The 13512-nt window shown below is 42.6% G+C and overlaps 1 protein-coding gene across 1 annotated transcript in view; it reads right to left on the reverse strand.

Annotated features, from left to right (window-relative positions):
* The window catches only part of spop (speckle type BTB/POZ protein), a 79502-nt gene that overhangs the window by 58191 nt on the left and 7799 nt on the right, over positions 1 to 13512 (reverse strand). The window contains exon 2 of the mRNA XM_071469252.1: positions 2300 to 2433. The gene's annotated coding sequence lies outside the window, so the exon portion shown is untranslated. The remainder of the gene's footprint in view (positions 1 to 2299; positions 2434 to 13512) is intronic.

The raw sequence follows: 13512 nt of genomic DNA on the forward strand, positions 1-13512 counted from the left end.
CATAGCCGAAAAACTATTGTAGGGTCAGTTCTTGTAGATGAAGGTCTAACTCCTAACAAAGCGCTTTGCAATTCACTTGAGGTCGAGTTCTTATTTGACACCACCTGAGTATAAAAGTCACTACTCTCACCTGCCTGAATGAAAAGGAACAAAAAGTGCAAGGGTTTAAACACACCTCTTCAAAAGTGACTGGAGCAAATGCACCCTGGCTTAGACCACAATTTAAACAGACCAAGTGCCATGGGTTGGGGAGGGTGTCTTCTGTGCACCTCCCTGGGATCCCGGCGAGGGTAAATATGAAAGAGGACGTTGTGTTGGGATGTGGTTGTGTGTGGCAGGCAGCTGGCAGCGTTGACTGACAGTTCAGGTGAGCGGCGTGGTCTGCTCAGGCGGGCAGATCCAGCTCCTCTGACTGATCTGAAGTGGCTTCAATTAACTGGAGCAGCCAAGTGTGAGGGATGGGATTGGGGGGGGGGGGGGGTGCAGGCCCCAGACAAGCCTCCTGACAGATTTTGGAGGGGGAAAGATGAGTGGGGCCCTCTGACAGGTCCTCTAATGCCCCACCAACTTCAACCTTTCTCCATCTCCTCGTAGCTAATTACTAAGCATCCATACGGAGACACTTGTCACTGTGATCACAGCAAATTGGCTGTAACTGCAGGGTCAGAGAGGACTGTCCTTCACTCACGTATACAGGCATACACACGGGATACACACATCTCGTCTTGCACAAAAACAAAAAGGCACCCTAGTTTTCATCATTTTCAATACTGAAACTATTTTGAGTTTCCCAGGAGAACAGAAATTAAGTTGCAACCAGAAAATCCAATATCACACATACTGCCTCACACACATTTGCAAAAACCATATTTATGTTGATGCTGCATGATGCTCTGTCTGCATGATAATATAGAAAGGGAGGTGATTAAAATATTCCAGCATTTCTCAACAAATCCTACACACAGATTTAATTTTCATGGATATATACAGCAACACTGATGTTAGAAGACCCTGCCAAAGTGAAATATTAGTTTCACTTTGAATATATGAAGGTAAATCACACTCCAAACGAGTGGGAACACAGAGAATAGATTTGAACGGTTTCCCAAAATTTCTCACGTCTCTACATTTGCACAAACGCTGTGCTTTAAGTTTAAACCCAACAAACAGCAAACAACCTGTACACACCAGCGGGTTATTATGTCACATCAATAATGCATCTATCATGTACTATTTCCTCGTCTCAGCACACACAAGAATGCGTGTCTTATGGCCTCTAACAGAATAGAGTGTGCTGATTTACACTCTGTGTTCTTGCTTTATGGCTGTCTTGCTGTTCTTGCTAGTTTTACATTACCTAATTAATATGAGGAAGTTTTGGGGTGAGGCATGAAACAAACAGGCCCATATAATTCCCCTTCAAGGGTATTTTATTGTTTTTTTTCTTCCTTTCGCCTCTCACATACTCTGAGCCTCTGTCATCATTTCCCCTTCCAAAAACCTGATCTCCTTCCTGTTTTCGCAGTTTTTTATTATAACAGTGTGCAATTTTCACTTTTAAATGACGGCTCAATACAACCTGAAACTTCTTACTCCACTGCAATTTAAATGATCAAGTGTCTGCTGCATCCTCTGTTCTCTTGCTACTTGGTATTCCTCCACTGGTAGCCTTTAGATCTTCTGTCACCTTCATTCTTCTTGAAGGTTTGTGTTTTTTCTATTCAAACCATCTACCTTATTTCTCATTCTGGACCATTGAGCTCCTCTTACCCACTCCTTGGTTCCACGCTGGCCGTCTGAAAATATTGTGGGTGTTGGTTTGTGTGGCTTCAGCTTGAGAACAAATGACTAAAAGTGTAACTTACTGACTCACTTCTTTCAGCATCACGTCTTCCAGAGCACAAACTGTCTAGGAAACTTATTAAGGTAAACAATCAAAGACAAGTAACGCCATCCAGAATTCAAAATACAGCATTTCCTACTTAAATAAACACATAAAACAATTCACAGTATTATCTGTTTATGTAGGCTGATTAAATCAGTGCAGGTGCAGAACACATGGTGCCAGGAAGACTGCAATATTTATAAGTAGCTACAAGTTAGTTTAAGCATTTTATTTAATTGGCTTTTGTGGCCTTAAGTTGAGATAACATGGTTTGAAAAAATTTGAAGAATTTTCAAGACCGTATTAATTCATATACTTCATCTTCATTCATTTATACTTGCCATTTCCCAATATTAGTACAGACCAATGCCTCCCTCTGCCTCCCCCAAGATCCTCACCCTATTTGGTACTCACCTAGATCAAAGTCCCTCGCACATCTGTTTCACTAGCTGCTGCCATGACTAGCCAGCTGGACTCTGTCCGTCAGGTCCCTCTGTCTGTACGTGTCGGTGCTGCGTGTCTGCCCCGAGCCTGAGCTTCTTGGCAAGCTGCAAACGCAAACAGCGGAAAGAATCAACAAGACTGTAGTTGTGAGAGCAAGCGTGGGTGTGAGCCAGTGCCTTATCATATTCTTGCAAGAGACTCCTTGTCAAGTTGACTGTTATTGTGCGCATCTGTTATGTAGGAGACTTGAATGCAGAATATTTTTTGAGATAGAGTGTGTGCGCTTGCGTGTGTGTCTGTGTGACAAGATATTACAAAGACACATGTTTTACGCAGACTGTAGTGAGGTTTACACAGTGAGGCGGAAAAAAGTGGGACAGCGGCCCTGCTTACGTAATTACACCCAGCATTAAAACACTATCCAAACACAAACTGTACAGTGGCAAGAAAAAGTATGTGAACCCTGTGGAACTGAATGGTTTTCTGCATTAACTGGTGATAAAATGTGATCTGATCTTCATCTATGTCTCAAGTACAGACAAACACAATTTGCTCAAGATAATAAGCACAAACAGTCATAATTTTTTTGTGTTATTATTGAATGCAACAATTAATCACTCACAGTTGTGGTGGGAAAAGTAAGTGAACCGTTGGATTTAATAACTAGTTGAACATCTTTCTCAAACAACTCTTCCAGTAGCTGTTGATCAGGACCATTCTTCCTATAAAACGTCTTCAGCTCAGACCTATTCACAGGATGTCTGGTGGGAGCGTCTCTCTTCGGCTTGGTCCACAGCACCTCTACTGGATTAAGGTCTAGGTTCTGACAGGGCCACTCCACTTCTATTTGAAGTCACTGTATATTAGATTTACTTTGATGTTTGGGGTCATTGTCCTGCTTCAGCAGATGGGGAGCCACCCTGACATTATCCTGTAAGACTCTTTGATAAAGTTGGGATTTCATTTTCCCCTCAATGATGTCGAGCTGTCCAGGTCCAGAAGCAGCAAAGCCCCAAATCATGATGCTCTCTCCACTGTACTTCATGTGGTGTTTTTTCACGTTGGTATGCAGAGCCATTTTTACACTAAACATAGTGCTGCATCTTCCTCCCAAACAGTTCAACCCTTGTTTTCATTAGTCCATAAAACATTTTCCCTGAAGCAGTGTGGAGTGTCAAACTGCTTTTTTGGCAAACTTCAGATGCAGTGATGTTTTTATTTGGAGGGCGGCTGCAGCTACGATCAACAGTTCTTGATCATACATCCTATGAGATCTCTTTCTGGTGAGGCACAGCTCACTTCAGCAGATGCTTCTTGTGGATAAGTCAAAGTACCTCTGACCCACACTACAATCTGGTTTCAATGGTTGTACTCCAGGTGTTTAACTCCTGACTCCATTTAGCTTTGTTGATGTCTTTAGCTGAGGGGCTCACATACTGTGAATGTTTGAATGGCTCACTCAATATGGACAAGAGCAATACGATGATTAGTGTGTTATTATTTAAAATAGATAGTGTTTGGTCATAACTATAGCTTAGATGAAGGTTTGACTATATTCTAAAACAAATTTATGCATAAATTCAGATAACTCCAAAGGGTTCACTAACTTTTCCTTGCCTGGGTCTTGACTGTATCCAAACAGAAAACAAAGTCACAGGTGTAAACAGAGCCATAAAGGAAAGTCATCTCATTTCCACACATCAAATGATAGTACTTATAGCAAAAACATTCAAAGTAGGTTCATTGCTTTCTTAATACGTCTTGGGTATACTCTGACTCATACATAAATATAGATAAAAATGTTTGTGGATAAAAGTTTGATGTACGCATTGCATGTTAATGTGACGTATAAAGGGGCCACAGAGACCCTTATAACAGTACAACCATCTGACAGAATAGACCCAGGGTGGCACTCAACTCCGGTGTAGAGGTTTGCTCTGGCAGTCTCATTAAAATCCTCGAAGTCTAATTCCCTTTCAAATACCACCTCTATCTAAATAAACATGACCGAATACACTTACTTTTCCGCCACAGGCCTGCCAACCACACACAAGCAGGATTTCACAGAGCCGGCTGTTTGTGTTTGGCCAACCCTTATTCTAGAAAGGTTTGTGGATTGTAAGAAAATGTCCAAAGCTAAACAGCCACAGTGATGCTCTTTGGGCTCATAACACAGCCAAACCATAACGATGGCTGACATTTAAACTAAAAAAGAAAAATGACTGATTTGAGTCAATTACCTTTTATACCCACCTCATAAAGTACAAAGCTTTATAAGTTTATAAGTATATATAAGTTTTAAAACAGGCACGAATGACGCACGAATGACCTGAAACTGTGGTGACAGCCATAGAAATGTGAGTCACAAGTTGCCTCAGAGGTGAAATAAATTTTGACTCTAAGTAAAACACTAAAGGCTGACTTACATTTGGCCCAGATGTACTGTGCAAAGAATAGGCCACTTTTTACACTGAGGTTCTTTGTATTCATGACCAGTATCCAAACTGCCTGTGGGCTTTTACCTCAGAGAGAGAAGAGATGATCTACATGAATGAATGAAATATCTTAAGATCCGCATGTTTACACACACATACCAAGGAAATGTCAATCAGATGCAAAATGCAGCAGTTGAGCCCTGAAAGAAATGTCAAAAAGCTAGTCTGATTCTGTGATGTGTATGGGCCCAGCACAGTTTGATCAATAGCTTACCTGAAATGAATATGAGATCGTTCTCTCTGCCTCAAAGAGGGCATGCACTCCAAACCTAACAGCAGGACAGATACAAGCCTGATCAAGAGGCGTCACTGACACGCCCACCTAACAACTCTTCACTAAGTCAGATTCGGATTTTTCTTGCTTTCCATTTGTGTCATTTAAAAGGTAAAGTGGAGACAAGGTAACTTCGGTGATCCCTATTTCTCTTGGTCTTAACATCAGTTCCAGTTTCCACCTTTACAGATTACATGATGCAGACTGTAGCTCATTATACCATGGTTACAGAGGACACTGGTTATTTTCAGACGACTTCACAGCTTTGGCAGTGAAACCTCATCGCTGCTCTACATTAATAGCTGTCAGGCAAGTTTCAGCTTATAGCTCCTACAGAAAGAGGAGTGGTGAAGCTGGCACTGGAAGGACGGGTCTATCAATTGTTATTAGTCAAGTGACAGAAAAGTAATCACCAACTGCTTCAACAATCAATTAACTGTTTAATGTTTTTATGAAGCACGAGCTCAAAATGGGTCAAGCTTCTCAAAAGTGAGTATTTACTGATTTTCTTTCTTTCATATTATGTTAAATTCAATATCTTGCCAAAAAAAATAGCTTCTCAAAGACGTCATCTTCAAAATCTCTTTCTCTATCTGTTACATTTTATAGACTAAACGTTTAATTAGAAAATGATAATACATAATGTAAATAATCATTACTTGCACCCCTAGTCAGAGCTTTTGGTGATGTTAGCAGACAGATATAACGTTAAGTTAGCTGCTAGCTGGTGAACACAGTGGAGCATTTAGCAGCTAAAGAGCCAGATATTTAGTTCAGAGGACCGAGACACGGCTCTAATGAATACTAATATTACTCTGTGTCTGCTGCATGAGTAAATAGGCAACTATTGGCTTACAAGTTTGTCATAACAACTTGAGCAGATGATAATAAATCCACTTTGTGTTCACCTCTTGTTTCCACTGCCTGCATGTGGCCAAAAATCTGTTATTGCAGAATAATTCTCTAAGGTATCACTTCTTTCTGCTCAAATGCTATTATGATGCAATGATAACCACAGTCCTACGCATGGAACTAAAAGTGGTTGTTGTTTTTGTAGTGTATACTTTCTGTGTCCAATAATCACGCTGGTCAGAGGTGTGATTCTGCGTTGTGACCACAGGAAATGAGGTATGACCTGGAGCTTGTAACAACCCCATCAACAGTTTGGATAAGCAGGATGGGACCCGGCTTTCATGCCCTTCCTGTCTTATCCATCCTGAGTCGTTTTGCCCTCCTGTGACTCCAGCAGTCTCAAGTGGTCAGTTGAGACAGGGACAGATTACAATAGACAATCCAACCAGTGATTCCACCAAGGCCTGACTGGTTGACCCCAGCAACGTCTGAGGATCACGAGGCAGCGTGGTTAAAAAAGGAAAAGGAGGACCAAGCTGCCAGACAGGGAGGTGGGAAGCAAAAATACAAGAGCAGGGAAAATAGAAGGCAGAAAAATGAAGAGCTGACATGACACGGAGAGGGGCGAGGCTGGATGAAGGATAGGTCGAGTGTACAACAGGCTGATGAAATAGAGCGAGAAAGACAGAGAGAGAAAGGAGTGAAACAGCAGCTCAAACAAGAGTCAAGAAACAGAGGAACAAAAAAAGGAGACATCCTAACGGGTAGGAAGACAAATTAAGCAGAGGGCAGGGCAGAGAGGGACACAGTGAGATGGGAGTAGCCCAAAAATAAAAAAAAATGTCAGACCCCATTCTTCTCTTAAAAGAGGGGAGAATTAAGGAGGAAGAAGACAAGCTTGTTCCTCCCATCTCACCGCTCCTAAAATCTGCACAGACTTAAAAAGACCAATGTGTAGAAGGGAACAAAATGCCGGGGGGTTACATCAAGCGCTTGACTATGTTCAAAAAGAGCCACAGAGGAAGAATAACTGACACAATTAAGAGCATAACTGTCATCACAGCCAATCAACCCAGTGCTGCCCACACACAGACACTGAGCAATAGCCCAATCATGAACAGGGATGAAGGGCTGCTAATTCCCTCCAGCCATTCGGCACTGAATACCAGACACCTTAGAGGCTTAAAGGCTACAGCATCATAATGCAACAGAAACAAGAGACACATGTACAAAACCATTCCATCACAGCACGTTCCTGCCTCATTTACATCCAGGGAGGAAAGCTGACATTTAAATATAATCCTGCTGACATGAAAACTAAGTGCAGCCAATTCCATAAACCACATGCGCATCAGAAAACAGAATGAAAGTGTGCGTATGAAACCAATCACAGGTGAATGCATACTCTCACTCAATGAAATATAGACCAAATTTAATGATGAGCTCTCAATCTCCTCCACTGTGACATTTCCTCTTCCATTTCTCCGTCTTTTACAGCTAAGATTCGCCCCTCCTCCATTTCACTTTTTTCCCCACTACTGCCTGCCCTCCCTCCCTCGCTCAGTTTTTCATTCTAAATCCACTTCTCTACCTCCATCTTTTTCCCTCTCCATCCAAAACAACAGCCATTGCAGAAAGAGGGCCATCAATCTTCTTCAATCTGACCAGAGTGCGAGAGAGTGCCAAGGCTACAGGAGATTACTATCTCTCCTTACCTCCACTCAACACGGATAACATATAGGAGGAGAGGATGGGCAGTCGGAGAGGTGGTGGTGGGGGGGGTTGAGAGCAAGTCAAAGAAACAATCTAAGATAGCAGATGGATGCATTAGATCTTAAGAGCCTAAAACAAACTTCCACCCCTGTCAACAGCCGAGGCTTGTCAAGGAAAGAAGCACAGCAGCTGAATTTAAAATCACTAATCCTAACTGGCAACTTCAAACCTGACCCTTGATTTATCTCTGAAGAGAGTTCTGCTGATGGAAAAAACATGAGCTGCACTTCAGCTTACATCTCCTGTAAACAGCTGGCTTTGGTGGGGGATTGTAATTCATCAGTCAGTATTATCCTTTTTTTTTTATAATTAATTAATCTAATTATTATTTTAAAATTAATCTATTGACTGTCTTGATGTTTTCTCGTGTGTTACTCAATGTGTGAACAAGACTGAGAGTGATAAGAAAATGAATATCTATGAACCAGGACCTACAATATTTGGATCAAGAAGCTTGTGAGAAATAAGGTGTGCCAGATTTAGTTGGCTACACCAGTTATTTCAACATGCCAAACTGCGTAGATATAAGTATTGGCTCAGACTCGGTAACAGGAGATACCCAATATGAAAAAACTCGGATCCCGATCAGGGCCAAAAAAATTTGATCAGGACCCTAGTTACAGAATTAATGTTAAAAAGCTACATCTGATGTAATCTGCATGTTTGACATTTTAACAGCGAAGCGTCTGTCGGCTCTGGCTAAAAACAAGAAGCTTAAAGAGGGTGAGAAGAGACAAGGGTTTACTGAGAGACTGATGTTAGCGTCAGAGCTGTGGGAACTGGATCCAAAATGGATCCAGACCATACTGACGTGAACTATACCACGGAACATGATGGAGCAGCTGATGTTTATTTACTTGGAAAGACACCCTCAGCAAACAGTTGGTGGTGCATATGTGAACATGTGTGAAAGTGTTATAACCTAAATTTGCAGCTTCATGATATTTAAAAACTCTTTCACTAAAAGCGTGTGAGCATGTGTGTGATGGAGCATTGACACTCACAAAGGTGGAAAAGCCACAGCTGTGACCGTGCAGCGGAGAGGGGTTTTTAACGAGCCGCCTCACTGCCCTGTGTGTTATAGTGGCGATAATCCACACACACTCACACACTCACACACCATGTATCACCAGCAAATCCAAGGCCAAGTGTGTAATTCTGAGGAAAGCCCTTGAGAGAAAGAGATGGGCTACATGGGAAAGTGTGGAGGAGAGATTTTGCACAGAAAATTCTCCCATTAGCTAACACAAGTGTTGTGGAGCAAAGGCTCTGTGATCTCTTATTACATATACAACATAGTCTTCTCAAGCAATGTGCATCATGTTTAATCCGAGGACACAACAAGAACACCAAGACAGCTTTGACAGCTACATCCACAATTGAACATGATAGGGCTAATCGCTATGCAGCTTTCTCACGGAGGAGAACCTTCATGGGGGACTTTTGTCAGGCATAATAAGCTCTCCTTGCGTTGTCACAGCTCTGTTGAGGAGGAAGGTTAAACTTAGAGCTGTCCGTAAAGCTGTCTGGCTGGGGTTCAGCGTAGTGTGGCTTCTGTTGGGCCTCTGGGCAACACAATGACAAAGAGGAGGAGGAGGAAGAGGCAGGGATGGGGCTTACGCTGCCCCTAAAGACTTTGACACCAACATAATCACTGATAATTGATTCAGCTGGTGAGGAAGGTGTTACATTAAAGGATAAGAACGGCAGCGGTGGTGGCAGCACGGCGCTGAGGTTTAATGGGAGCTGATGGGGCCGACACTGCCTGTCACACACCATCTAATCACACATGAAGAGAAGATGCTGAAGACGTACTCATATCATCAAATCACTATCCGGCCCAGACCCATTCAGCATCCTCAAAGGGGCTTTGATCAGCAGCGAACCAAGGAAAGCGAGGGGGCACACGGGCCAAGGACAGCAGAGAGACGGAGTGTGAAGATAGACGAAGAAGACAGGCGTCCTTCGCTGCTGCAGGATAGCCCTGAGACATCTGATGGGACAGAAACAACAGGCTGTACCAGCAGGACTTGAATTTCAGTGCATGACTGGGGGATACTGCACATAACTTCATCAATATAATCCAGCACTTATAATGCAGGACATTCCCACACACATTTACAACAATGTCTAAAGATGTTCAGCCAATGTTTGCACCAGTGCAGAATCTAGGACAAAGGCCGGAAGCACCGCATCAGAAGGGCCGACTTCCACCCTCATCAACACACTTGGCGCCCTCTCTTCTACAAGGCTACAAACCCCCTCTGCTGTTGCAGGTTTCAATGATATGAATTTGAAGATTGATCGATGGCTGAAATGGAAACCTCGAAAGGACCATCGCAAAAAGCCATGATGTAAGCCTAACAACGTTAATTCTCAGGATCCTCAGACAGTTTCAGGCTAACTGGCTCAGAATATATCTGTGGCTCACACTTAACAACAGTGAAATGAGCTGCTGGATTTGTAAATTGTACAATGTTTTGCCAGCTGATGTTACAAAACATCATATTCAAGTTGCCACTCATTCATAAATTCACTGAGTAACACAAACCTCATCAAACTGAAGTCATTTCAGAGCTAGGTCTTCCCTAAGAGCTGTTTGATTTTTTTAAATAATAGTATGAAGTGGAAAGAGATGAAGCAGAGGAGACAGAGGACATGGAAAGAATAGAGCATGGAAACAAAACAGAAGAGGAAGCCGCCAAAAGAAAGACTGAGGACACTGATGCAGCTCAAAGAGAGAGAGGAGAGGGAGAGAGAGACAACAAATTACAGAAATGTAGATAGTTCAGAGACTCAGAGAAGTTGAAGGAGAGAGATAAAATGCAGTCTGAGGTGAAAATAGGACAAAGAATGACCTGTTGTTATCCCCAACTTATTGAGTATAACCTGGGCCATAACATTGTCCAATACATTGACCATAAAAAATACAGGTAGTATGAATTCTACTGGTATGTGATTTAATTCAAATTTCATTTATAACTTATACTGGGTTGAAATGCTCCTGCTTATGTTTGATTTGTTATTTATCAAGAAAACTTCTCAAACATTACCCAGTTCCAGCTTCTCAAATATTATTATATCTTTGGCTTTTGGCAAAACAAGACATCTGAAAACATCACCTTGGGCTTTAGAAAATTACTATTTTCTAATATGCAGATTATTTGATAATGAATATAATCACAGTGAACTGGAAAACGGTAAAAAAAAAAAAAACAAAAAAAAAAACATTACATGAAGAGACAGAAGCAAATGAGAAATTCACAGAAGAGCAGTGGCAAGTTCTCCAAGACGCCTGACCAACCTACCTGCACAGCACCTTGAAGAACTGTGTATAAGTAAGAAAACTGGCAACAAGTGGTCAAACCAACAACACAAAGTAAAAAATAAATAAATGAAATAAAATCTATGCCTGGAATTATTTTTTAAAACATCCACACTTTTAGTGCCTGGAACTTTTGCACAGTACTATATATATGCACATATTTTTGTAAACATGTTTTTTTTTTTAATATATAACATGCACTAAAATAAAAGAAACATAAAAAAAATAACAAGTGGGCACCCACTAAAATGAATGCAGACTGTACGAGATGTTCAGAAGTTAATCTATTTGTTATTATCTGTATATCTGCATCTTCATATTTGCAATAATCTAAATGGAGTACAGCAGTCAGCAAACACTGCAGTTACAATTCAGCTAATGCCATTCTCATTAGCTTATAAAATAATGACTAGTGTTATACCACAATAATCCGCCAACTGTTTATGATTGTAAATTGCCATCCTGTGGGAAACGCTTAGAGGTCTGCACTAATAAATCTGAGGCGCTTCTCATTTTTCAGAGGTAATAAATACATTTTAACCCGTCTCACCTGTGCTTGCAGCAGATCCCTGTTTCTTAACATGGCATAGCATAGAGCGCCATTTCTAGTCACCCGCACAGCTTTGTTATTAACGTGTAATGGAGACACATGAGGTAAGTCTAGTAGCGGTGACTGGGGTGTGCCTATCTGGTGAGTGAACTGATGAAGACGGAGGGTTCCCTGTAGCCTTACAGTCAGAGCGCTGATGAATTGGCCAGCCTCCACCCTTTCCCCTACTGCAGAAGGGATGTGTGTGTGTGTGCATGAGAATCAGCATGGACGCCCGCTAGACTGGAACTGACAATATTAAGCGGCAGTGCGACCGATTTCATGAACACAGGGAGGCAGAGAGCACCAAGGAGCAGGAAGGCCTCTATTATGTCACAGAATAGCAGACATAAAAAGGAGGCAGTGAAACTATGTGTCCTCCTCTGCAGCACCAACAGACTCACCTTTCCCAAATTAAAGGTTGCCGAGTACAAGAAGCACGAGACAGACAGACAAATACACATTTCCACCTTGTGCCGAAGACATAAACACACATCACCTCGTGTTGAAAATGGCTGGTAGGAGATCAAAGATTTTAAAGGACCATAGGAGCTCCTTCAGGTAGACTACAGGGGTCGGATATGTTACAGAGGAGCAAAGGAGGAGAGAGAGAGGATGAGAGGGAAAAAAAGAGAGTAATAGCAAATAAGAAGGGGAAAGAGGAACAGCAAAAGCCACAGGCTTAAGACAGTGGGGAGAAAAGAGGAAGACTGGGATGATGACGAGTAAGTAAGAAAATGCAAATGAGGTGCTGCTTTGCAAAAGAGGGAAGAGAGGAGAGTGAATGCGAGAGATTACTATAGGAACTGAATAGAATCTGAAGAGCAGAACAAAGCTGACGAAGGGGAAAAAAGTGTGGGAAGAAGGGGGATCGAGAGGACAGGAGGAAATGGCAACACATGAGACATGATGAGCACACGTCACGCAGCCTTTCTGTGCTAAAATGAGCCGTGCGCTTTCTCATATGTCCTTCATAACGTAGTGCTGACGGCTCCTCACATCACAGCACAATATGTTCTAAGAAAGAGGAATGCATGAGCCACAGAAAATGAAAAGATGAAGAGAGGTAGCAACAAAGAGGGAGAGGTATAATAAAAAGGACGGATATGGTCCCCAGAGAGGCGGCCCATGGCATCTGTTTGTCACGAGCCAAGACCACAGGGAGGAAGAAGAGAAAGAGGAGGAGGAGGAGGAGTGTAAGCTGCAGCTCCTCTTCTCAGTCTTGCGCTCCCTGGCTGTCTTCCACAGAAGCTGGAGGCTAGACTTAAGCACTGCCAGCAGCCACCCGGGAGAGAGGAGAGGCCTTGGGAAGGGGTCACCCACAACCACCGACCAAACTCAGGGACGCACATCTGCATCATTAGCAGAGGAGCCCAGAGTCTCCTGATGTCTGCTCACCACAAAACAGATCCCTCAGAAATCTGGCCACCACAGTCCCTGTGCACACAAACACCCTCTACACAATCGCCATACAGCGATGTCAGCCTCCTCTTCATGAATATTCATCTGCCTCATTAGCACTCAAGTGGGGAAACACAGCATATTGCATGAGACTCTCGCTACTTGGAGAGAGAGTGAGAGTTTAGGGAGGGAGAGGAAAGGGGAAGAAGGGATGGAACACATGGTGACTGTAGAGGAAGCAAAGGGGAAGAGAAACAGAGTAAGAGGCAAAGCCCTTTTCATTGCCAGTAAACTTTTGAGTCTCAAGAGTGAAGAGGGAAAATTTCCCATATTGTTCCGGGAGCTGATACCCTCCTGTCGCTTTTCCTCACGAAACCAGACAAGGGCAGTATGAAAGCAGCGTCAGCAGCAGAGACGGCACAGCGGGAGTGCAGCCTGGGAATTACAGACCATTTTACCCTGCAAAAGCTCCAG

This window comes from Trachinotus anak, unplaced genomic scaffold, assembly GCF_046630095.1.
Source record: "Trachinotus anak isolate AG129_WGS33_773 ecotype Australia unplaced genomic scaffold, CSIRO_AGI_Tana_v1 ptg000003l, whole genome shotgun sequence".
In the NCBI taxonomy this organism is placed as follows: Eukaryota; Metazoa; Chordata; class Actinopteri; order Carangiformes; family Carangidae; genus Trachinotus; species Trachinotus anak.